At 48.1% G+C, this 23496-nt stretch overlaps 1 protein-coding gene across 1 annotated transcript in view; it reads left to right on the top strand.

Moving 5' to 3' along the window:
* The first annotated feature begins 1010 nt into the window (after positions 1-1010).
* Positions 1011-23496, top strand: part of SDK1 (sidekick cell adhesion molecule 1) — a 787316-nt gene continuing 764830 nt past the window's right edge. The window contains exon 1 of the mRNA XM_066342466.1: positions 1011-1198. The gene's annotated coding sequence lies outside the window, so the exon portion shown is untranslated. The remainder of the gene's footprint in view (positions 1199-23496) is intronic.

The following is a 23496-nucleotide window of genomic DNA, read 5'->3' as shown; positions in this document are numbered from 1 at the left end:
GGGAGGCGGCCAGCGCTGCGGTCTGGTCTCCGCAGGCCGCGCGTGACCTTGGACGCCCCTCCAGACCCCGTGCCGCTGCTCTCAGCAGGCGGCAGGCTGCACCCCATGAGCCTCTGTTGCTATAGGGACGGAAAGCCTGTCCACTGCTCGTTTGCAATCACCCTAACTCGGTGTGTCAGCCTCGAACACCGAGCCTGCGGCGGCGGCGGCGGTGGGAGCGGGGCGGCTCCCCGGGCCGCGGAGGGGCGCGCCCACCGGCCACGGCTGGCGGCCCCCCTGCCGAGCGTGCCCCTCCTGCGCACGTGCGCTGGTCCCCCTGCACGCACGCCGCACGCCGCATCCGCAGGGCGAGGACGCCGCCGCCCCGTGACCCTGACCGCGGGCCCAGCTGGGGCCGCCCCGGGTCGCGCGTGCAGACGGCGCCGGCCTGCAGTGCGCGCCACGTGTCCCTAGGGGGCGCAGCCGGCGCGGGAAGCCACGGAGCCGAGCCTGGGGGCCGGCGCGAAATTCCAGGCGGGCGGGCGCGGCGAGTTTGAAAACTGGGGAGGGCGGAGGGGCGGGGCTCGGGCGCGCGAGCCACCGCCCCTCAGCCAATCGGCGGCGGCAGCGGGCGCAGTGGGCGGGGCGTCCGGCCGGGCTGTGAATGGGGAGCGGCGGCTGAGGGCGAGCGGCGGCGGCGCGGGCGGGCGCACTTTCTCCCGGCGCCGGGCGGGGGCGGCGGCAGCGGCGGCTCCTCTGCGCCCGCGGACCCTTCGCGAGAGGCGGCGCGGCCCGGGCGCTCCTGCCGCCGAAGCGCTGGGGGCAGCGTGAGCGGAACCCTCGGCTGACAACTTCTCCCCCGCCGCGTCCTCCGCGCCGGTGCCGCACCTGGACGCCCCGCGGGCGCTCGGCCGGGGCCCCCACGCGCCCGTCCCGCTCTCCTCCGGGGCCGAGGCCGGGCCGGGGCGGCGGCCGCTCAGCATGGCCCGGGGCGCGCGGCGATCGGCGGGCGGCAGCGTGGCGGGCCCGGGGCGGCCGCGGGGGTCTCTGCCCGGCCGCGAACGGCGGCCCCGGGGAGCCGGCGAGGAGCCCGCGAGCCCGGGTGGGGACGCGGAGGGGCGCGGCGGGCGGCCGGCGACAAAGTTGAGCGCGGGCCGGCGGCGCGGGTGGTGGGCGCTCCTGGCGCTGCAGCTGCACTTGCTCCGGGCGCTGGCGCAAGGTAGGCGGGGGCCCGGGGGCCGGGGCCGGGGTGATGGGGACGGGGGTGGGGTGGGGACGGGGTGATGGGGTGACCCCGTGACGGGTGGGGGGGACGGGGACGGGGAAGACGGGGGTCGGGGATGGGGTGTTGGGGTGCAAGGTAGGCGGGGGCCGGGACAGGGTGACCGGGTGACGAGGCTCGGGGACAGGGACGGGCCGCGCTGCCCAGACGCCCCGTGTCCGCGCCGAGCCCACACCCGAGTGGACTGCCCACCGCCCCGGGAGCGGCGCACGGGGTAGACCTGCGCAGCGGACGCTCTGGGTCCCACTCGCGCCGCCCGTCTCGCATGTCCCGGGCCCGCGCCTTGCACCGGGCCGCCCTGGTGCGCACGAACTTTGGGGCCACTGCCTGGCCGGCGGCGCGGGGTCTGGAGCTGGGACGCCGTCGGGGGACGCCGAGCCCCCTCGGAAGAGGCAGCCGGGCCCCGGGTCCCCGGTCCCCGGCCCCGCGCGCGAGACGCCCTGCGCTCCGGCTGCTGCCCGGAGGGAGCCGGGTGACGGGGACACGGGGATGCGCCCTCCCCCCTCCCCGGTTGTCAGGTGGGCGCACCTGCGCTGCAGCCACGGCCCCTGGGTGCTGCCCTCTCGGGGCCAGGATGGCGGGGGGTGGGGGGGGGTGGGGGGGGTGGGGGGGTGGGGGGGGTGGGGGGGGTGGGTGGGTTCCGTGTCCCTGGGGGGGGGGTGAGTCGCAGTCCCGCACCTGAGCGGGGCGACACCTGAGCTGCCCCGCGCCTCCCGAAGGCGGCCCCGCTCCTGCTGAACGGAACTCCCCCGTGACTGGGGAAATGCTCCTGTCCCTTATCGATGTGCTCCTCTCTGCTTAATGACTGACTTGGGCAGAAAAGCACGTATTAAAAAGTCATGTCGTAAAATGGGATGTGTAGACCGCCCGGGTAGCCAGGTTCAAGTGCAGAGCTCCAAAATCCCATAGGAATGACCTTTAGAATCGACACGGGGTGGAGGGAGTTTTCTTAAAAAAAAAAAAAAAAAAGAAGAAAAAGTGACTTGCACTTTGCAGGAGGAGGTCTGTACGTGGATACATTTGAAAATCTGTGTGCAAGTTCTAGCGGTGGGGGGGGGGTTCTGGTTTTAGTTTTAGAAGGATTTCACTTTATATCATCTGCCCTCTGAAGGCTCCATACCATGTGACGTTTTTACCACTGGAGTGTTAATGAAAAGAGATTAATTAAAAAACGTACTGAGGCACTGCTTGAACTTTGTTAGGGTTATTTTATTCCTTGGTGCCACTGAAAACATGGGCACCTGTTTTACATTTATATGGCTTCTAAAGTGTACAGATCTTGAGGTGTAAAATTTCAAATAGATTGTCACAAATTTTGAATTCATTGACAGGTTTCTGTTCTCTGTGCTCTGTGAAATGCGTAATATATCCATCATTTTTTTTATATCGTATTGAAAATTCATATTACAGGAGAGATGTCACCGTTTGACAAAAGCTCATGTATCTTGGAAATGAAAATTCTGGTCGTGCCAGAGAGATTTCTGATGGGGGATGAGTTGGTGATATGCCCAGGAATGTGTTCTGTTGAATCTTGGGGGGTGGAGGGGTGGTAATGTAACATTCCGAATGGAATACTTACCACTAAGTTGAAACTAGTGAAGCAATTCTTAATTTCTCTTTAACTGCTTTCTTCTAGGGGTGTTGCCTGTGGTTAGGCTCCTCTTGAAATCTTGGGAGAAAATAGGCGCAACATTGACCAATAGAAGTTACATATAGTTACAGAGCCCTAGTTACATATAGTTACAGAGCCCAAGTTTGGAGCAGAGCTGAGTAATTGACTTTTATGTGAAACATCAGGTTCAGATCTTCAAAATGTAACTTTAATAGTCCTGAGGTTTTGCTTTCTACATATAAGACTTTCTGAGTAATATACTCCTCTTACTGTGTGTTTGTGACTTTTCTGGATTCCTAAAGACCCAAGACTTGAATTCTGAGAAGCGGGCGGCAATGCAGGCTTGCTTTATGCTCTCCACTCAGAAGCCAGACCCGAGTGTTTCGGAAGAATGGCAGAGCCACACGTATCATACGTGTTGAGTTTCGCAGCGTCTCAGCTTCGTTGCTGGACCTTTGACAGGCTTATTGATTCTGCTCATGTTTAATGCAGCCGCTTGTTGAGTTTGTATTCATCAGGCGGCGGGAGGTAGGAATGTTGTTTCTCAAAACACTGCCTTGGGGTTGTTCAAAGATTTCAGTTTCATCTTTTGGTGTCATTTCCAGCCACTTGGTTGTGGAGAACGTCGGCCTGTAGCGAAACCACTGGGGGAGTTTGGTCCACGGCAGTGGGCCAGCTCCTCTTGTCTGTCGGGGAGCCTCATGCGCTTTCCAGGTGATTCCGGCACACATTGGAGTTTGGGAACCATGGATTTAGATTTCCTTGTTTTCCCTCATTCCAGTCACTTGCCGAGTTCCTGGAACCTCTCCAGCCCTCTGTTTCTTGAACTTGGTCGCTCATTGGAATCACCAGGGAGCTTTAAACAATACCAGGACCGGGATCTCATCCCCGGATTTTGTTTTAATTGACTTGAACTTTGACCCGGGCATGGGAAGGGGTGGATTAAAAAACTCCCCAGGTGGTTGCAAATGTTCCGCCAAGTTTGAGAACCATTTTCTAAACTTTTTAAATGAGATCACACGATTTGATTTCGATGTTACACCTTGTCACTGGCCCTGAGGTTTTATTGTAACTCCCCCCGCCCCAATTCCAGTAACTTTTATGGACTTTGGACCTGTTTCCACTTAAACCTGCTTCGTGTTCATAATCTCAAATTTGGAAGTTTTTCTTAATCAGCATTTTTAGTCATTCTGTTTATTTCAGCTGACACTGGGGAGCTCCTGTTAGTCTGGGGGGTGTGTCAGCATCACCCGTGAAACTTAAACATAGTCACCTGGGCTCCACCTCTAACCTGCAGGGTCTCTGGAAAGTGTGTATTTTAAAAAAGCTCCACAGGTGATTCTTTTATCTTTGTGTTACAGTTTTATCCTTGTGTCAGCCAATCCCATAATCTCACTATGTTTGCTGTCATCCCTAGCCTGGCTTCCTATGGCCTAGACTCCTGATTGGACCATTTTTCTCAGGACAATTCCCAGCTTTGGGTGAGGCCTGTGGATTAGGTTTCTCTGCCATCAGTTTGCTGGAGAAAGTGCAAAACAGTGTTCATGGAGTTCACTGCAAACGTAGCCTTCTTTTGGGTCCTTGTGCTTCTCATTGCCCCAGAAGTGCTTTGTCTCCCCTTCCCAAGACCCCCTTCACCGGAGACCCCCTTCCCCTGAGACCCCCTTCCCCTGACAATTGTGTGATCTGGGTTTCAATTGGAAAATGACTTTCCGATTACCTGCTTCACTGGAGTCTCCGTAGACAGTGGGGCACGTAGAAAGTGCTGAGATACTTACCGATTACATTGTATTGGACCACTGCGTGTTTAACAGATGGCACCTGGCCCCTTGGTTGGTAACTGTCTCGTAACTAAGAATCAGCAGTTGTCCCCCTCTGTGCAGTCTTTATATGGCCACCTGCAGCTGGCCTTTGTTGAGCCCTCAGCATGTATGTGTCAAGCGTAAGTGTGTGTGTGTGTAGGGGGGATAGGGAGCATTTTGTACCCATTTTACCTGTGAGAAACTGAGGCACTGAGATACTACCGAATCCGCCTAAGCCAGGACTAGTAGCGATGGAGCCACCATGGATAACAGCCTGCCCTGGTGCACAGGCTGTGTTCATCACCACTGGCTGGGTGTCTCCCGTGGGGTCTCTGCCTTGACAGGGAGGAGGAGGTCACAGGGAAGAGGGGGAGGGGGTTGGTGTTTTCTAAATACTGTATCGAGTTGTTTGACCTCAAGTTTCAGGTGACCTTATTTACTGTTATTGTACCAAAAAAAAAAAAAATTACGTTACATAATTTGGAAAATAGAGAAGAGGAACATGCATAACTTCCACATACCCGTCTGTCTGTAACACTGGGGGCCGAGTCCAGGCAGGTCCTCTTGGACTCGGGCAGACGGTAGAGGAACTGCGGAGCCGGAGAGCATCAGGCCACTCCTGTTTAATAAAGTCTCAGAACGGCGGACAAGCACACGGGCAGGGAAAACCGTTTCCCAGGTAAACAAACAGCCACGTGTCCCCTCACAGTGGCAGCAGTCAATCCACGCATCCGCAATCTCTCTCCAGCGCAAGCGCCCACCGCCTTCTGTAGGCCACACCCACGTGGCGCCGCCGCCGCGCACCCACGCGCCTTTTAGGCAGAGCGCCTGCAGCTGGTAACCCCGCCAGCAAGCCCGACCCTGCCGCCCCAACCCTCCCTCTCCCACAGTAGTAACAGTGTTGCCATTTTGGTTGTTGTTGTTTTTTTCCCCCCAAAGAATTCTTTTTCCCATAGTGTAACTGTCAGATCCCAACTGAGAATGGGTGGTGGCAGTTTGGTGACAGATCTGAACACCCAGCGTTGACCACAAGATGCGTTACTAACCATTTCTTTGAGGAACGCTTGGAACATTCTTTTATCTGCACTCAAGTCCATGCATTTAAGTTCTTTAAACTAAAGAGCTGGGGTTTGCCTCGTACCGATTTTTTATTTATTCTGGGTGAGCATGCATTTTTATCTAACCGCAGTTAAGTTTAGCTGCATGCTGGGATTATACGTAGCCAGGAAGTTTCCTGTGCCCTCACACATTGGAGTAAAAGGCACCCTGACAAGCAGGTAATTAAGTGGAATCAAAGAATGCCCTGTAGTTAAATTCTACCTGCCAGCTGCCTTTGTTTTTTTCTGTCCTAAGAGTCTTTGTGTTTTTTGTTGTGAGAAGTGGATTTGGGGACTTCCTCTCAGTGTCCCAGAGATCAGAGACCAGTAATATCACCTGATAAATCTAGAGAATGAGCCACAGAGTAAAAACACAGTGAACTGGATTCTGACTAGGTCACAGCTTAAATTGAAGAAACAGTCGTCGTAAGAATAGAGACCCTTTAGGTTCAAATCCATGAAAGTTATGGATCGTATACTTGAGATGTGGGCTGGAGGGCTAGAGGATTATTAGCCTTATAGTTTTGTTATATTAACACTATTCTTACTATATCTAAATGCAGAAATGAAAGATACTGTTAAAGAGAGCACTGCTCGAGGAAACCCTTGTCGTTTATACATTAGCTATTCTAATAAACTGCTCACAAAAATGAGGGGATCAGGGAACGTGCCGATACCCCAGTCCTCTCAGCCTTTTGTGTACAGACAGTGCATTCTCACCAAGGAAATCAAAGTTGGTTTTGCATCTCATTTGCAAAAATCGGACAACATTCTCTGACTTGTCCTTTGCTTTTCTGATGTTCTTGTGTAAAAGAAAAAAAAAACCTTTTTTTAAAATTGCTTCATATTAATTTTGAAATATCCCCTAATTTTTGTGAGCAGTAAGTATACTAAATATTTAGGGAGTCCGACCTCCTGACAGGCAGCTCTGCAGCCTGAGAGAGACTCCTTGCCTTCACCTGGCCCCAGGCCCCTCCCCCGCCCCCAGCTGCTCCTCCAGTGTCCTCTGGGTATTGTTGGGAATAAGCGTATTTTTTTTTTTAAAAGCTTTCCTAGAAATCCAGATGTGGTGAGTGGGAAAGGCATTGGGCTAAGTGTTAGTAGGCCTGGTTTTTTTATTTCATTCTGTAACTAACTAGCAGTATGAGCAAGTCTGTTACCCTTCTCTGAGTGTTATTTCCTCAGCTGTGAAAGTTAGGGGTTAGAAGTTGTTTCTCTTTGATCTTCTGGGTATTGTCAAATCCTTTCTGTCCTTCACTAGACTCCATAAGTGTGTGTGTCTCTTTTCCGGGGATTCTGTTATTCTTCTGTCTTAGCTCTTGGAACCTAATTCCCTTCACTTTACACTTGGCCCAGGGTAGTTCTAACGTCAAAGACAACTAAGATGCAATATAATATTTCTCTCCAGATGCTTTAGATCATATTTATAAATAACACAAGTTGTATTTACTCTAGCCTGAATATGGTTCATGCTCCAAATTTGAGGGTCTATAAAATGAATTAGTGCCGTAATTTGTCACTGTAAGCCTGAAGTTTGGAGAAATATAAACTTCCTTAAAATGTGAGATGCTTATTTACTTAAAGAGCTGAAAGAAGAAAGGGCAAGACTAATTGAAATCTGCTGGAGGTAATGAATGCGGCGGGAAATTTAGGACGATATTAAATAGTGATGGATCTGACCATGTTTATATTTACTGGACAGTGACTATCAGTCATGAAAGAGATTAGTGGATGGTGTCTGTTGACTTTTGTGTTCAACCTAACATGAGGCTGGTTGTCTTCATTAGGAGCTGTAAATCACAAAGCCCTCAAAATTAACACAGGAATTATTTTTCACTTTAACAGGCTTAGCTGGCACTCCGTTGATCTATAGACAGAGTCTAGTGAAGATAACTGCTATCACTGAAATAATCCAATTTCTTGACAGCAGATATGTCAGCCCACTAAACCTATTAATTTACTGATCTTTGGAGATTAGCTTGTTGAACATAGGCTAAGACAATACTTGCTGAAGTGTTTTTGGTCTCTCTCTCTCTCTCTCTCTCTCTCTCTGTTTTAAACTGACGAGGCCAGGCTTTGGAGATGTGGGCTTTAGGGATTGGGCTATTAGACTTCCACTCCCATTTTTATTACAGCCTTTGGTGCAATTTTTTTGTTGCCTTTCCCCCCTTTCAGAACTCTCCGCTGTATTCTAGACATGATTCCTTATCACGAGAGGTTAGGAGCTCTCAAATATGTAAGCTTGAATTTACAAAGATAAATAATCTTTCCAAGAAAAAAAAATAGAAGGGAGGTAACCAAAGAATGGTGTCATAACTCACAGAGGAGGATGGCTATTCTGGGAGTGCCAACAGTTTCTTTTAGTAAGGATGATTGGTGGTGGGAATTCTAGCAACCCAAGTAAGCTAGTGAGGAAAAAAATTTAGATTTGGGGGTAAGGAGGGACTTCACAGTTTATATTACACAGGTATAACCTGTCATGCTCAGATAAGGGTGATCATCTCCAGAGGTCATAGTATCCGTAGGTTCTTCTCTTTAGGGCGATCCTTAATTTATTTGGTGTATTTTTGGTTTTCTCATGAAAGACGGCCTATTTTCAAAGCAAAGGTCCGTTCTATCTTGCCTTCTCTCTAGGTGTTGTTAGATGTGATGCAAAAACAAAAAAAAGATTTTGATTTTGTGGACCAACCCCCTCTTATACAATGGGTGTCAGCACTGATTTAATATATGAACCACCAGATGGCAATAGAAAAAGTTGTTTCTGTAGAACATAATCTGTAGTTTCCACAGCTGATATATATTTTTTCCTTCTGTGGTACACTACTTTCAGGATACTTGTGCAATGTATAAAATTGTTGGCTATGAGCAAGGTGAGTTTTTAATACCTGACAGAATCAAAACCAGGAAATAGTGGCGAAGTGCTCCTAAGAACGTTGCATTTGATTTACAGGAGCACACGTGTGAATTGTTCTCAGAGAGAGTGGGCTTCCGAGAATGCAACTTATGTTGCTGTATAGTCAGGCTTTTACTTCAAACTCTTTATTCAATATTTTAGCTCTGCAGTAGGCTGTGATGATTTGCGGAACATAAAACACGCCTCTTACCCTGTGGCTTTTTATGTTACAGCTTTTAAAGGAAGAGATACACGCATTCACAAACACTGCACATATTTTATGTATTTCTTGGCCAAAGCTATTTTTACTTTGTATAGAATTTGTATTATTTTTTGCCTTGTAGGCATGTCCCCTTTTTCTATGTATATCTTCTATGGTCCTTAAGGTTCTTCCCCCCCCCCCCCCGCCCCCCCTAAGCTAAGACTCTTGTTTGCAAGCTAGAAACTCAGTCTGCACTACTTCAGGAGAAAAGGATTTCACTGGAGACATCCTGGGGTATCACAGTGTAACAAGAACACTTTGAAACTTGGCAAATTTAGGATTCATCTCCGCCTCAGAAATGACTAGAGCCAAGTGCTTAAAGTCTCTTAGGTGCTGTCCTTATTGTCATCGTCACTCAGTGTGCTTCTGGACTGTGTGTGTACTGGACTGTGTGTGTACTGGACTGTGTGTGTACTGGACCATGAGTGTACTGGACCGTGTGTGTACTGGACCATGAGTGTACTGGACCGTGTGTGTACTGGACCGTGTGTGTACTGGACCGTGAGTGCACTGGACCGTGTGTGTACTGGACCGTGAGTGTACTGGACCGTGAGTGTACTGGACCGTGTCTGTACTGGACCGTGTGTGTACTGGACCGTGAGTGCACTGGACCGTGTGTGTACTGGACTGTGTGTGTACTGGACCGTGAGTGCACTGGACCGTGTGTGTACTGGACCGTGAGTGTACTGGACCGTGAGTGTACTGGACCGTGTGTGTACTGGACCGTGAGTGTACTGGACCGTGAGTGCACTGGACCGTGTGTGTACAGGACCGTGAGTGTACTGGACCGTGAGTGTACTGGACCGTGTGTGCACTGGACCGTGTGTGCACTGGACTGTGTGTGTACAGGACTGTGTGTGCACTGGACTGTGAGTGCACTGGACTGTGAGTGTACTGGACTGTGAGTGCACTGGACTGTGTGTGCACTGGACTGTGTGTGTACTGGACTGTGTGTGTACAGGACTGTGTGTGCACTGAACTGGGTGTGTGCACTGGACTGTGTGTGCACTGGACTGTGTGTGTACAGGACTGTGTGTGCACTGGACTGTGAGTGCACTGGACTGTGTGTGCACTGGACTGTGTGTGTACTGGACTGTGTGTGCACTGGACTGTGTGTGCACTGGACTGTGTGTGCACTGGACCATGTGTGTACAGGACTGTGTGTGCACTGAACTGGGTGTGTGCACTGGACTGTGTGTGTACAGGACTGTGTGTGCACTGAACTGGGTGTGTACAGGACTGTGTGTGCACTGAACTGGGTGTGTGTACTGGACTGTGTGTGCACTGGACTGTGAGTGTACTGGACTGTGTGTGTACAGGACTGTGTGTGCACTGAACTGTGTGTGTACTGAACTGTGTGTGCACTGAACTGGGTGTGCACTGAACTGGGTGTGTGTACTGGACGGTGTGTGTACTGAACTGCTCCTGTGCTGACGCCATTCTGGACTCTCACTGAAAACGGCTGTCTCTCTGTGACTGAATCTCAGCCGTCATCGTCGCTCTTTGCGATCCTCTTGCTTTAGACCTTGAAGGAAAGGCCGACTGCCCTAAAGCTTGGGTCCTGATCCCAAAACTTGTGAAACGGTCAGATCTGAGCATCAGAAGCGCAACCTGGAGGGGAGAATAAAGAATATTGGTTGCAAACTGGAAAGCGGGATGGGAGAAACCAGACTGTGGACCAGTGAGGCTGTCAGCAGCTGAGGCGAGAGGAGGTAGGCGCTCGGACCAGGGTGGTGGTGGTGTCGGAGAGGGAGAGAGCTGGACAGAGCAGAGATCTGGGCAGATGAAAGAGATGGGCAGGATCAGTGATTGGAGATGGAGGGTGGGTGAGTATATGTCCACGGTGATGTCTACGTTTTTGGCTTGCATGACTAGTTGGTTGGGTGTTCAGTGACATTGGACCTCTTCAATTTGGGCAGTATGATCATGTTTTTGGGTTGGGATGTATTAATGTGAGGTAACGTTGAAGCTTCAACATGGAGCTATTAAGGAGGTGTTTGGGTGTATGTACTTCTGCCCTTGGTAGAAATATTTGTGGAGACAGGATAGCATATATCGTTTAACAGGACAGGCTGGGTTTAAAGTGGAACCTGACGTAGCCACTTGCAAGATGTACTTCTCTGAGTTGGCTTTTTAACCTTCTTAAGGCATTTATTCCTCATCCCCGAAGCAGGCGTAATAATTGCACCTACTTTATACTGATATTGTGAGGCTCATTGGATATGACCACAGGCGATGGGTTGAACACCTGACCAAGTACACGGCATGCCTCCTGTGTTGTTATCTTCACATTTGCGGGCAGGACATGCCTCAGTCATTTTTTTTTTCCCGATAGTACTAGGTATTGATGAACCAGTGTGAGACAAAGTGGGGGAGGGTGAAGAGTTGACAGGAGTCGAGTCTAGTAACGTTCATCTGGCTGTAAATTATTGGATAAGTGGAGGGAGTAGATTGGCAGGTAGGAAGTTAAGTGGAAAAATGGTCGTGATAACATCGGAATAATAACAGTAAGTATTTGACCTGGGGTGATTTTGGGGTGGAAAAACTGTCATGCGTACTTAGTATTGTTGCAGAGAGGTGAATAAGATTTGGGCCAGGAAAAAGCCGCTGGGTTTGTTGATTAGGCAGGGGGTGTTGATCTTGTTGACTTGAGTGTAATTCCACTAGAGTTGAAGTGTAAAGGAGCCTGAAGTTGATTACAGAATGAATGGGTGGTGAGACCATGGAGCCAACAGGTGTGTTCTTAAACGCTGCTGAAATTCTCCAGCAAGAAAACAGAACGAGAATTTAAAGTATGGAGTGACAAAATGATCTCAAAATGCCTTAGGAATATTTATTTCTTTCCATTTGAAAACTGTTCTCGAGGCTGAAAAAAAAAGAAAAGAAAAGAATGTAGGCTGTTGTCATCGGGCAGAATGATAAGTAATCATCACAATTCTCTGAAGTGATCATTCCGCAGTTTCGTGTTCTGTGACGACTGGAGGCTTCCAGTCACATGGCCGCCAGATCTGAGGTAGAGGATTTCTGCCCTCACTCTGCTACCAACACATAGAAACCGTGGACAAGATAGACTAAGGACCAGCAAAAGCATTTGTGAGCCTGAGAGGCCACGAAATCCCAGGTTCGTTTCCAGCGTGAAAAAGGAACTCGGAGTCAGGGTGAGGTGGGGAGTCAAGGCCTCTGGTCGTTTCGGGTTTGGAGATGGGCACCAAGGGCTTGGTCCCGAGGGTCTCACGAGGGACCAGGAGTCACAGCCTGAGGTCTGTGTAAAGGAGGAAGGTGGATGTGAGGCCCACCTCCATGGAACCTTGAAGGGTGGGCCTGACTGTGCACCGAGGACGAGAACCAACTTGCCCACTAGTCTGAGGAAGTGCCAAGAGTCGTGCTGTCATCCTGGGATTGTGCGTAATTAGGAAGAAAGAAGAAAGGAAGGAAGGAAGGAAGGAAGGAAGGAGAAGGGGAAGGGGAAGGGGAAGGGGAAAGGAAAGGAAAGGAAAGGAAAGGAAAGAAGGGAAGGAAAGGAAAGGAAAGGAAAGGAAAGGGGAAAGGGGAAGGGGAAGGGAAGGGGAAGGGGAAGGGGAAGGGGAAGGGGAAGGGGAAGGGGAAGGAAAGGAAAGGAAAGGAAAGGAAAGGAAACATCTTACACCCCACGGCTATATACCTCACATTGGGTCTGTGTAAGCATTTAACATTTCTTCCAATGCAGCGAACCCTCAAGCTGAGACAGTAGCACAAAATCTGGTCCAGAAATATGGAAACCAGTGGATCCCTCAAGAATAAGTGTGAAACTGTCCTGCAGAGCAGCTGGAAAGCTGGGGACCCTTGTAGTAGGAACAGCTCACACTAAAGGTGACCTTGCAGTGAGAAGTTGCCCTTCAAAGAAATGAGTCCTTACGCTGGAGAGGCAGCAGAGGAAAGTAGGAGAATTGGTACCCAGGATGCTCCTCTGACACAGGGCGGAGACGGCTTGTTTAAAATTATTAGAGATAACAGGGGTAAGCCCATGAGGGAAAAAACATCACAGGCCAGAGAAACAACACAGATTTGGAAAAAGATCCGAATACAACTTCTAGAAATGGAAATGATGGTCAATAAATTAAAGTAACCTCAATGGAAAGGCTAGAGAGCTGTAGAGGTCATCGAGGAAAAAGTAGTTCTTTTTAAGGATATAGGGGGAAATTCTTTGGATTACAGTACCGGGTTCTAAAGAGGTGAAAGAGGTGGCAAGTATGAGAGGTTAACTAACACCCATGAGCTTCAGTGGGAGAAAGCTCTGCGTCACCTGCCGTGAGCCCCCGGAACTGAGGGAACGAAGAGAGAGAGAGAGGTGCGATCTGAAGGTACGATGGCCGAGAATTTTCCGTAATAAACGGAAAGCCTGAGTTCGTAGATTCGAGAGGCACAGTTTCCAGGAGGATAAATAAACAATTCACACCCACCCAGACATGTTGTAGGTGAAACACTAGGGAAAAAAAAAAAGTAAGCCAAGGAAACCAGTGCTTTAGATTGGCAGGTGTCTTGTTCCAAGTGGAAGATGATCGAGTAAGATCTCCACAGGGTGGAGGGGGAGAAGCAGCCGGGAATCTGGAACCTGGAATTCAGTTTCCATATAAAGTCATATTCACGAGGAAGAGAGAAATAAAGACGGTAGATAAAGACAACATTAATCACTCAGACTTTTTTTTTTTTATTATCTGTCCCTATAATACTCGATTGGTCACCTCTAAGCCTGTGCCTGGTTGGAGGCTACAGGGTGGGGTCCTCATTCCCCACTCAGCTGGGTATATGAGAAGACCCCCTGACCTAGCCCTTCAGGGTCATGAACAGTGGGAGTATGAAAAGGGACAGGTCTGGCCTTTCCTGGGCCAATATGGGGCACCCAGGGAGGGGCCAGGAGCCCAAGCTCGGTGCCTGTCTGCCAGCCTCGTCGTTGTTGTTGTTGTGTTTGGAGAAGTGTCCACATTGGGCTTGATTGTGTCACTGCCTGGCTTGAGGCCAGTGGGACAGACACGCCCTGTGCTCGTCTGTGTGCCGAGAGGGCTGGACCAGCTGCAGAGCCTCACAGAGCGCCCCACAGCCGCGTCGTTGTTGGGACCGCTCAGACTTTTGCTGAAGAACTACGCAGAGATGTACCTGAAGAAGAAGAAGAAGAAAAATAATGAAACCAGGAGGGAGGAGTGTGTCCCTGAAATTTAATCTCTGTGCATTTGCCTTTGTGGTTTAAGAAAAGTGAACGCTAGCCGCGTCCACTAATATTTCCACTAATATTGTCGAGTGAACAGGTTGGTTTAAGAGTGAATTCATTCGTTCAGTGCTCGCTGAGGGTGTTCAGTGAGTAAGGCACTGTATAAGGCAGTCGAGGTACAATGGCAGATACACTTCTTTCCTCTGTGAGCTTATTGTTAACTGGGCAGACACACGCCAACAATGATGTGGTCTAATTGACCCTGAAAGGCCCTTTACGCCAGTGGTCCCCAACTCTTTTTGGGCCACGGACCGGTTTAATGTCAGAAAATATTTTCACAGACCGGCCTTTAGGGTGGGATGGATAAATGTATCACGTGACTGAAACAAGCGTCAAGAGTGAGTCTTAGATGGATGTAACAGAGGGAATCTGGTCACTTTTTAAAAATAAAACATCATTCAGACATAAATATAAATAAAACGGAAATAATGTAAGTTATTTATTCTTTCTCTGTGGCCCGGTACCGGCCCGCGGCCTGGGGGTTGGGGACCACTGCTTTAAGCCACACTGAGGGTTCGGAATCTGGGGGATCAGCTTGAACAGGGTCTGAGCAGGGAGACGAGTGGGCAGGCCCTGTCTGAGTCTGGGGGCTCAGGCCAGCACTTGGGACCACGAAGATGAAAGACTCGGGTAGGAAGATGCTGAGAAACAAGAACTCGGAACTCGGCGTGTGTATGGTAACGGGGTTGTTGCCAAATGGATAGAAGAACCGAACATCCACACCTCTGTGTTCAGACAGCACAGTCCAGAATGACCTCCTTTACGCTCGGGTTCTTAGCTGTGGAGACATAGGACTCCAGCCTGGTTAAATACACAAGAGGAAAGTTGTAACATTTCAGGGAGAGTGTGCAGATGGAGGAACCTGTTGACCGTAGGAGGTGCAGTGCGTGGAAAGGAAGGGCAGGTGGGAACAGACACTGGCGGTTTTGTGGCAGCTTGCTATGTGGGCTGGCGATTTTTAACCAACCATTCTTGGACTTTGAAAATGACTTTAGCTCTACAGTAATTATTATTATAGGGGGTTGTAGTTAGAAAGACAAAGGTTGTCTGCATCTCTGACTTTGCTGTACTCTCTCCAAAGTGTGAGACATAACTTGTATGTTTCTATGTGGGTGGCTACTTTGTAGCAATTTAAAATTTGTAACTTAGCATTTTATTTGCTACAAATATCGCTTAAGGCTTTTTTTTTTTAAACTACCATTTCTTTGCTTCAGTAGTTGCTCTTTCTTGGTTAGAGAAACTGGATTTCATCATAAACGCTATCGGCAATAGAAACATTAAAAACTAGTCAGCCAAACATCATGTGCCCTGTGACTTCTCCCACATCAGCTGGTGAGGAAACAGTGCGAGTCCTGACCTGCTCTGACTCCCCTTCCCCCGTGTTAGGGAACAGGTTGGGCCAGTTGAAGTGCTCTGTCCCCTCTGTGGGTGAGTCAACAGCAGGTGACCCTGACCTAAATAAGAGGGCCTGAGTCTTTCTGACATCTTTTCTAGTGGCTGGTATAGCGCCTGGGAAAGCTGGACTGCATCGGCATTAAAAAGGATGTTGTGCCTTGGCCGGTTGGCTCAGCGGTAGAGCGTCAGCCTGGCGTGCGGGGGACCTGGGTTCGATTCCCGGCCAGGGCACATAGGAGAAGCGCCCATTTGCTTCTCCACCCCCCCCTCCTCCTTCCTCTCTGTCTCTCTCTTCCCCTCCCGCAGCCAAGGCTCCATTGGAGCAAAGATGGCCCAGGCGCTGGGGATGGCTCCTTGGCCTCTGCCCCAGGCGCTAGAGTGGCTCTGGTCGCGGCAGAGTGACGCCCTGGAGGGGCAGAGCATTGCCCCCTGGTGGGTAGAGCATCGCTCCTGGTGGGCGTGCCAGGTGGATCTGGGTCGGGCGCATGCGGGAGTCTGTCTGACTGTCTCTCCCCGTTTCCAGCTTCAGAAAAAGTACAAAAAAGGAAAAGGAAAAAAAAAAGGATGTTGTACGCTAGCAGTGGGTCTCATTGGCATGGAAGGATGTTCAGAGTAGATTAGGTGAAAACTGAGGTGACGGCATGCTTTGCAACAGTGTAACAGTTGGTCTTTATCGTGTGTGTCCCATGCATTGGACACGGTGCTAAGGCCTCTCGACACAGCACTTGTGACCTCTTACAGCCCTATTTTATAGATGCGGAAATTGAGGTCCAGAGAGGTCAGGGTCACCCACTTAATAAGTGCTGGAACTGGTTTGAAAGTAGCGCTAGCTGACTGCCGGGCCCCTGCTCTTGAGTCTGGTGCTGTGCTGCCCTCTGTATGTGACATTAGCAGATGTGGGGAGTTGCTCTGACGAGGGTCATTAATACATATGTAAGGAGAAAAGGGCCTGGCATGGGACACACCAAGATATCATAGCAGCTGTTTCTTGTAGAAATATGGGTATTTTATTTTATTTTTTTACTTTTCTCCATTTTGTGATTTCCTTTAATGGGCTTAGATTGCTTTTAAAATAAGATATAATATAAAAATCCAGAAAAGTATAATAGATTTAAAAAGTAATGGGGACGTAATATTGTCAGAAATGGAAAAGAAATTACTCAATTTTGTAATATATGCAGTTTTGAATATGGTTGAAGGAATAGACCAGCCTGCTTAAAGTGGCTTCTCTCTGTGGTATAGAAAAAAAAAACACACTTTTTTTTTTCCCTTTTAATGCTTTAAGTTTCAAACAACAAGCATTTATAACTTTCTTTAAAAAATTATGAAAGCACTTATTTGCCATAATGTGGTGGTACCAGTGGATCGTAGAAGGAATATGGTATTAAAGTAGGCTGAGATTGCATTAATGGGAATCTGAGAATTTATTTATTTTTTTCTATTTGAGGGAACTTAAATGATTGTTTGGGGCCTTTTTTTTTGTTTGTTTCATCCACTTGAAAAAGGCATACTGTATCTGAAATGACAGGTTTACTTTAAGAACCAAATTTCATTTGAAGGATGGATTGATAAATGCGTTTGTACCATGGTCCTCTGGGTTTAGTGTTGTTGAAGCTTTGTTTTATAATTCTGGTGTCAAATTCTCCCAATATTGAAACAAAATTCAATAAAGTCAATTTTTTTTAAATTGTATTACATACAAAAAATTTGAGTCATGGAACTGAAAATTAGGAGTGATTTTAAATGTAAATGTTTTACAATTTATCAAGCATTTATGTTAAATATAATATTAAGTTTAAACTAGAAGAGTGTTAGGTATGAAAGCTGTAGTGTTGTAGGAATAATAATGTAGAAGTAATAATGTAAAAGCTGTAGTGTAGTAGGCAGCAGTGGAGCAATACTTGGTTTGTAAAAATGTGCGATTTTCTGAGAATGGCCCCAGGACAGGAGGGCTGCCGCGGGCCATTGCTCTGCCACGTCCATCACTTGTTTTCAGGGAGCTCTGGAATCCCTGCAGCCTCAGGGCCTTTGCCCGTCCTGAGGTTTGGCCAGCCTGGAGCTTCTCCTCAGGTCTCTCTGTTTTCACTCTACCTGCTTTTTGCGTCAGTTAGCCAAAGTTGCTTTTCTTTGAGCAAATGGTATTCAAACCTTTTAAAATGATTGTGTGTGTGTGTGTGGGGGGGGGCTGTGGGGGGGGGGGCTTAATAAGCATTGTGAATAATTTTGAATCACATTATAAATATCAAATTATGGAAGTTCTAAAAGTAAACATTTTCAGGCAAGTAAAGGAACACGTATTGCTTCTGAATGAGCGAATGAAATCGATCTCTGCGTTTTGATTTTATTTCCATCCTTCCGTTCTCCAGGCTAATAATTGCCGAGCGAGAGAGAATTCCTTCTCCTAACCTTGCCTCTTGTGCCTGCCTCTTCCTTCCCGGCTTCTCCAGCTTGTCTTCCTTCTGGAGCTGTGTGACCCTGGACCCGTGTGACCCTGGACCCGTGTGACCCTGGACCCTTCAGCAGTGGGCTTGCCTCTGCCCATCCCTCTCTCGTTTATGATTGGGGGGGGGGGGAGGGCTGTTTTTCTTCCCAGTCTCATGAAGTTTTCCTACCTGAAGTCTCTCCTCCCATGTTCACAGGGATTGTTTATTTATTTATTTTTCTTTGTGTATGGTAGCGTGTTTGCCCATGTTCAGGTGTGAGCGGTGTTAATAGGTGCCCTGTCCAGGTGGAGACCCCGGGGCGGGATGCCTGACTCGCGTAGGTGTGCCTTCGTTTTCACCCTCTTTACTTGACTTTGGGGAGGTATCTTTTTATGACAGGATTTTAGTTTTTACACTTATATTGTGGGGTTCTGTTTTTTTTTTTTATGGAGTGCTTATTCCTTATGAAAAACTACACGGGTGGTTTAAACAATTGTACCGTACTGAGGTGTCTGTAGTGGAAAGGCTGTTCTTTCTGACCCGTCAGTCCTCTGGTCTCTGTTGGAGGCCACCACTGTTCCCAGTTTAAGTATTCTTTCAGAGATACTTTATGTATAATGCAACTATATATCCAGCCCCCCCCCCCCCCCCCCCCCAATCCAGCCCTTTGATTTTATACAAATGGTAACTAGTACCTTGGGAACTGGCCTGGGTGCATTTGTTTCTTTTTTCGCTAAACAATGTATCTTAGAGACCATTTCATATAAACACATGTATATTTATCTCATTTTTAAATACCTACATACATAGAAAATGCTTTTAAGCCATAGGCTAGAGCAGGGGTCTCAAACTCAACTCAGCATGTGGGCCGCAGAGCAAGATCACAGCCGTTTGGCGGGCCGCACTAGGTCTACAAAAGGCAACTGTTACGCAACACTTTTCTCACTGCAGTTGAAAACAAAAAATAATCAGTACAACAAGCACAATTGTACATGCAGTTTACTCAGTGTCACAAAACGACCAGAAACTGTAGTTCGCATCACAACTGCTGTTAACTAAGCTAATATCTAGCTAGGATGCTAGAGAAATGAAAAATACAAGTAGGCCCCTAGGCTTACTTAATTTTATCCAAAATATTTTGAACTTCATGGATTAGTCTGCGGGCCGCACAAAATTGTTCGGCGGGCCGCAAGATTGAGACCCCTGAGCTAGAGGGTGTTGGCATTATAACAAAGTGTCACGAGTTGTAGAGCTGGGTGCAAATCCTACCTCTGCCATTTATGAGCTGTGTGACCTTGGGCAAGTTACTGTGTAACCCGTGTTTCAGTTGTTCGTTTATTAAATGAAAAGTTAATGTCTTCACAAGATTTTTGCAAGGATTAGAAGAGAATGTGTATAAAGCATTTAGCACAGTGTCTTGTTTAATAAATCGTAGCTATGCTTGTGCTCATTAATCTATTAGATCAAATGAACGCCTAATGTGTTTTCTCCTTTCTCAACTACAGTAAAGTACACTGAAGGCATCACCTGTTTTCCGACTTTCCCTCTTGCTTGTCCTTTTCCTCTAATTCACTGTTTATATTCTCTCCCTCTTTTCTCTCTCCACCCTTTCTTTCCACAACAAATGATGTTATGTATTTCTTTTCCTTTTTGTGGTTTCTTGGCTTGCTAATGACTCTCCTGACCTATATCGTATCATCCCTGCCACGGCGGCAGGTGCCATCAATTGTGGTTCAGTATAAAACCTCAACTGGGAATGAATATTTCTGGTGATGATACTTCACAGTGAATTTAATATCAGCAATCAAATTTATTCCAGTCACTGGACAGAGGGCTCTTTCTGTGATTGCGATTTCAGCTGAGCTAGAGCTGAGGTCTGGGTACGGGTGGTGGCTAGCAGAGTAATGAATGTGGGGCCAGAGTGTCACAGAAGTACTTTCAGCAGGGCGGGCCTGTTCGTAGGGCCAGTGGTGAGGGGAAGAATGGGGGAGGGGGGAGGCGGTCAGTAACTCACTGATCACTGAAACCTCTCTGGGTAAGTCAGAGGCACTGGGGCCAGACAGGGAATAGTATATAGGATGTGGAATGTAAACAAACAAAGAACCAACCCCCTCCCCAAGTATTGTGCATATAAACTAGATGAACTGCCTCACTGAACTATTTTAATGTTTTTGCTTCAGGGTATAAGCTCTCTAGCTGTGGGAAGCCGCCCCCACCCTTTCTCATAAGGGAGTCATGGGTCCCACTAGGCAAGCAGGGGGTCTATCAAGCTGTCATGCTTGGAGGGGTCAGGATTGGTACAACCAGATATATTTGTGTAGTGCCCTTTAAGGGGGCGGGGGTTGAATGCCTGTAAGAGCGTCTAGGGGCCTAGCTGGTGAGTTTAAGGCACAATATATTTCCATCAGTGAGATTCCAGCTATACCCACTGGCTGGGGTGGTCTGGCTTCTGTTCTAGAAGTTTCTTTGATCCCCTCTACTAGAGTGTTTTTCTGGCTTCTGAGACTGATAGGTTTTCGCTACTTAGATGATACATATACGTATGTACTGATTGATGATCTTGATGTTTTTGTCCCTTTTGGGTTTCTATCATTGTACGCATGGTGATGAGGAAGGATGTGTTATCTACTCCCAGGGTGACTACTGATGGCTTCGTCTGTTTACTGCTGACTCAGATAGCCTTCAGCCTTGGAGCTGTAATCGCTGAAGGAAATACACAGAAATGTAGCACTTGAAACACATTTGAATGTTTTGTTCAAGGGTTTTACTTTTGTTGTTACTGTTTCTTTACGTGGAAAATCTGATTTCCTCTCACATTTGCCTAAGTCTAATCCATTCTTAACAATCCCTTTTTTTTTTTCTCATTTACTTTTCTGAAAATCTGAATTTAAAGAGATGGTGGCTTAACTATGTACCAAGGCTTTCTGAGAAAGAAAATAAATTTTAATGTGCTTAATAGAATTGCCCAGAAGTGGTGGGGAAGTTACGATGTGGCAGAATCCTAATTCTTCTGCCCTTTTGAAACGGTGCTTCCAGATTTATTGCCCCTTCTGTTCTGATGTGTGGATTTAAGAGGCTCCACATGATTCTGCTTCATACACACATTATCCCCCCTCTTCTCCACCCCTGTGTGTGTGTATACACACTGCAAGACTTAGATAGTCTAGACACCTGATTCTAATTTCCAAACATCTTTGCCCTCCTTTGTAGTTCCAGCTTTCTTCTCTTTTTATCCCGTTCCCTTTTATTTTACTCACACCTTGAACTCTTTGGAGAAAGCTAAAGTAAAGGAAAAGTATTTTTCAAAAAAAAATAACACTGAATAAGAACTCATCTGCTTGTAAATTGCTGCTTAGTGTTCTGAATTGTGAATTTCAGTCTCAGAGTTCATCCTTTTAAAAACTGGCCTTGTTGACCCCCCCCCCCGGGAGGACTCTCTTGGTCTTCCTTCCTGACACCGGGGGGCTCCCCAGCTGTAAAAACTTCAGCAGAGGGGACTGTCGGCCCCACCCTATCTGAACCTGCTGTTCACCTCGCCGAGGAGAAATAGAATTGCGGTCCGCAGCAGTGTCTGAGGGATTAGGTCCTGAAGTAGGGGCTACTTTACCCGTACTGAGCTCCTGACCAAGAGACCCCTAAAATAGGGGGGTCCCACTAACGTGGTCATACTGACTTCAGCTGCCCTAACCCACCAAACTTGCAACCTGTAGAGAGGTGGGTGGGGTGAGGCCGGTTTGAGCCCACACTGTAGTCTTTCTACAGAAGACTCTGAGGGAAGACCAGGCAGCTGCCAAGAGGAGGCGGGGCAGCTGGAAAGTGGAGGTTATTTTATGGAGCTGGGGCCCACTTATGGAGCTGCTGTCAGCTCTGAGCAGGAGGGAGCTGATTCTATACACAGGTTGAACCTTTCCACTCACAACCAGGCATAGAAAACACAGACACAAACAGTCAACAGAGTGGCATCTCCAGAAAGGTAACCCACAGTGGGTTGCACAACTGGCTGACACCAAACCATACTTGAACCCCGCCCGAGGACCCAGAACCAGCACATCCAGTAGTGGGTGGCAGACCGCACCGGTGCTAGACTCAGCTAGCCACACGAGTGCACACCCCAAAGAGTTCAGCAGGCACCATACATACACTGTGGAGAATAAATACGTCCCATAGGACAGACTGCACAGCGTCTAAAACACGTGACCGAGGCTGACCCTTAGAGCCAGCCAGCCTGAAGGGATAGCTCCGCCCACGAAAGGGCCAACTGCATTCAAGACTCACACACAGCAGGAGGATAATTGTAACCCTCAAGGGGCACCCCTAGAGCAGGGAGCTCAGGTGGCCTGGAGGTCAGTACCACGGACCCTCTCTTCTTCACAAAGATGCCACAACAGATTTGGGAGCCAGAGCAGAGCTTCCTATACACAGACAGAATGGACAAAGAAACATGACCCAAATGAATCAACCAGAGAAACCCCCAGAAAAAGAACTAAAGGAAATGGGAAAGAACCAAACTACCAGATGCAGAGTTTAAAATAGTGGTTATTAGGATGCTCAAGGATCTTAAGAGTAAGAATGGAGGAGGACCAGAGTGAGAAGTTAGTAAGCATTAAAAAAGGACACTGAAACCAGAAAAAAGAACCAGTCAGAAAATGGCAAATACAGTCTCTGAAACGGAAGATTGCACTAGAAGCAATCGGCAGCAGGCTGGATGAAGTGGAGGATCCAATCGGCGATTTAGAGGACAAGATAAACATCAGCACAGAAGCAGAGCAGCGAACAGAAAAGAGGCTCAAAAGACTGAGGAAACCCTTAAAGAGAGCTCTGCAACAACACGAAGAGAAACAACATCCGCATCATAGAGATCCCTGAAGGAGAAGAGCATGGACAAGGGATAGAGAACCTGTTTGAAGAAATCATAGCCAAAAACTTCCCCTAAACTGATGCAGGAAAAAGTCACACAAGTTCAGGAAGCCCAGAGAGTCTAATGAAAGATGAACCCAAGGAGGCCCACACCAAGACACATCATCATCAAAACGCCAAAGTTCGGAAGACAGAGAAAGAACACTAACAGCTGCAAGAGAAAAGCAGTTAATGACCTACCAAGGAACCCCCACAGGCTGATGCCTGACTTCTCAGCGGAAACACTTCTTGCCAGAAGGGATTGGCAAGAAATAGTCGAAGTGATGCAAAACCAGAAACTACAACCAGGACTACTCTATCCAGCAAAGCCATCATTTAAAATCTAAGGAGAAATAAAGGGCTCCCCAGACAAAAAAAAAAAAAAAAGGCTCAAGGAGTTCATTACCACAAAAGCCGTACAGCAAGAAATGTTAAAGGGCCTGCCGTAAGAAGAGAAAAGGAAAGGAAAGGAAAGGAAAAGAAGAAAGAAAGAAAGAAAGAAAGAAAGAAAGAAAGAAAGAAAGAAAGAAAGAAAGAAGAGAAAGAAGAGAAAGGAGTAAGAAGATGACATGTTTAAAGAATAAAATGGCAATAAATAAATACATATCAA

Source organism: Saccopteryx leptura, chromosome 6 (genome assembly GCF_036850995.1).
Source record: "Saccopteryx leptura isolate mSacLep1 chromosome 6, mSacLep1_pri_phased_curated, whole genome shotgun sequence".
NCBI classification, from domain to species: Eukaryota; Metazoa; Chordata; class Mammalia; order Chiroptera; family Emballonuridae; genus Saccopteryx; species Saccopteryx leptura.
Note: the sequence above shows the minus strand (reverse complement) of the source record. Positions and strands in the feature narration are given on the sequence as shown.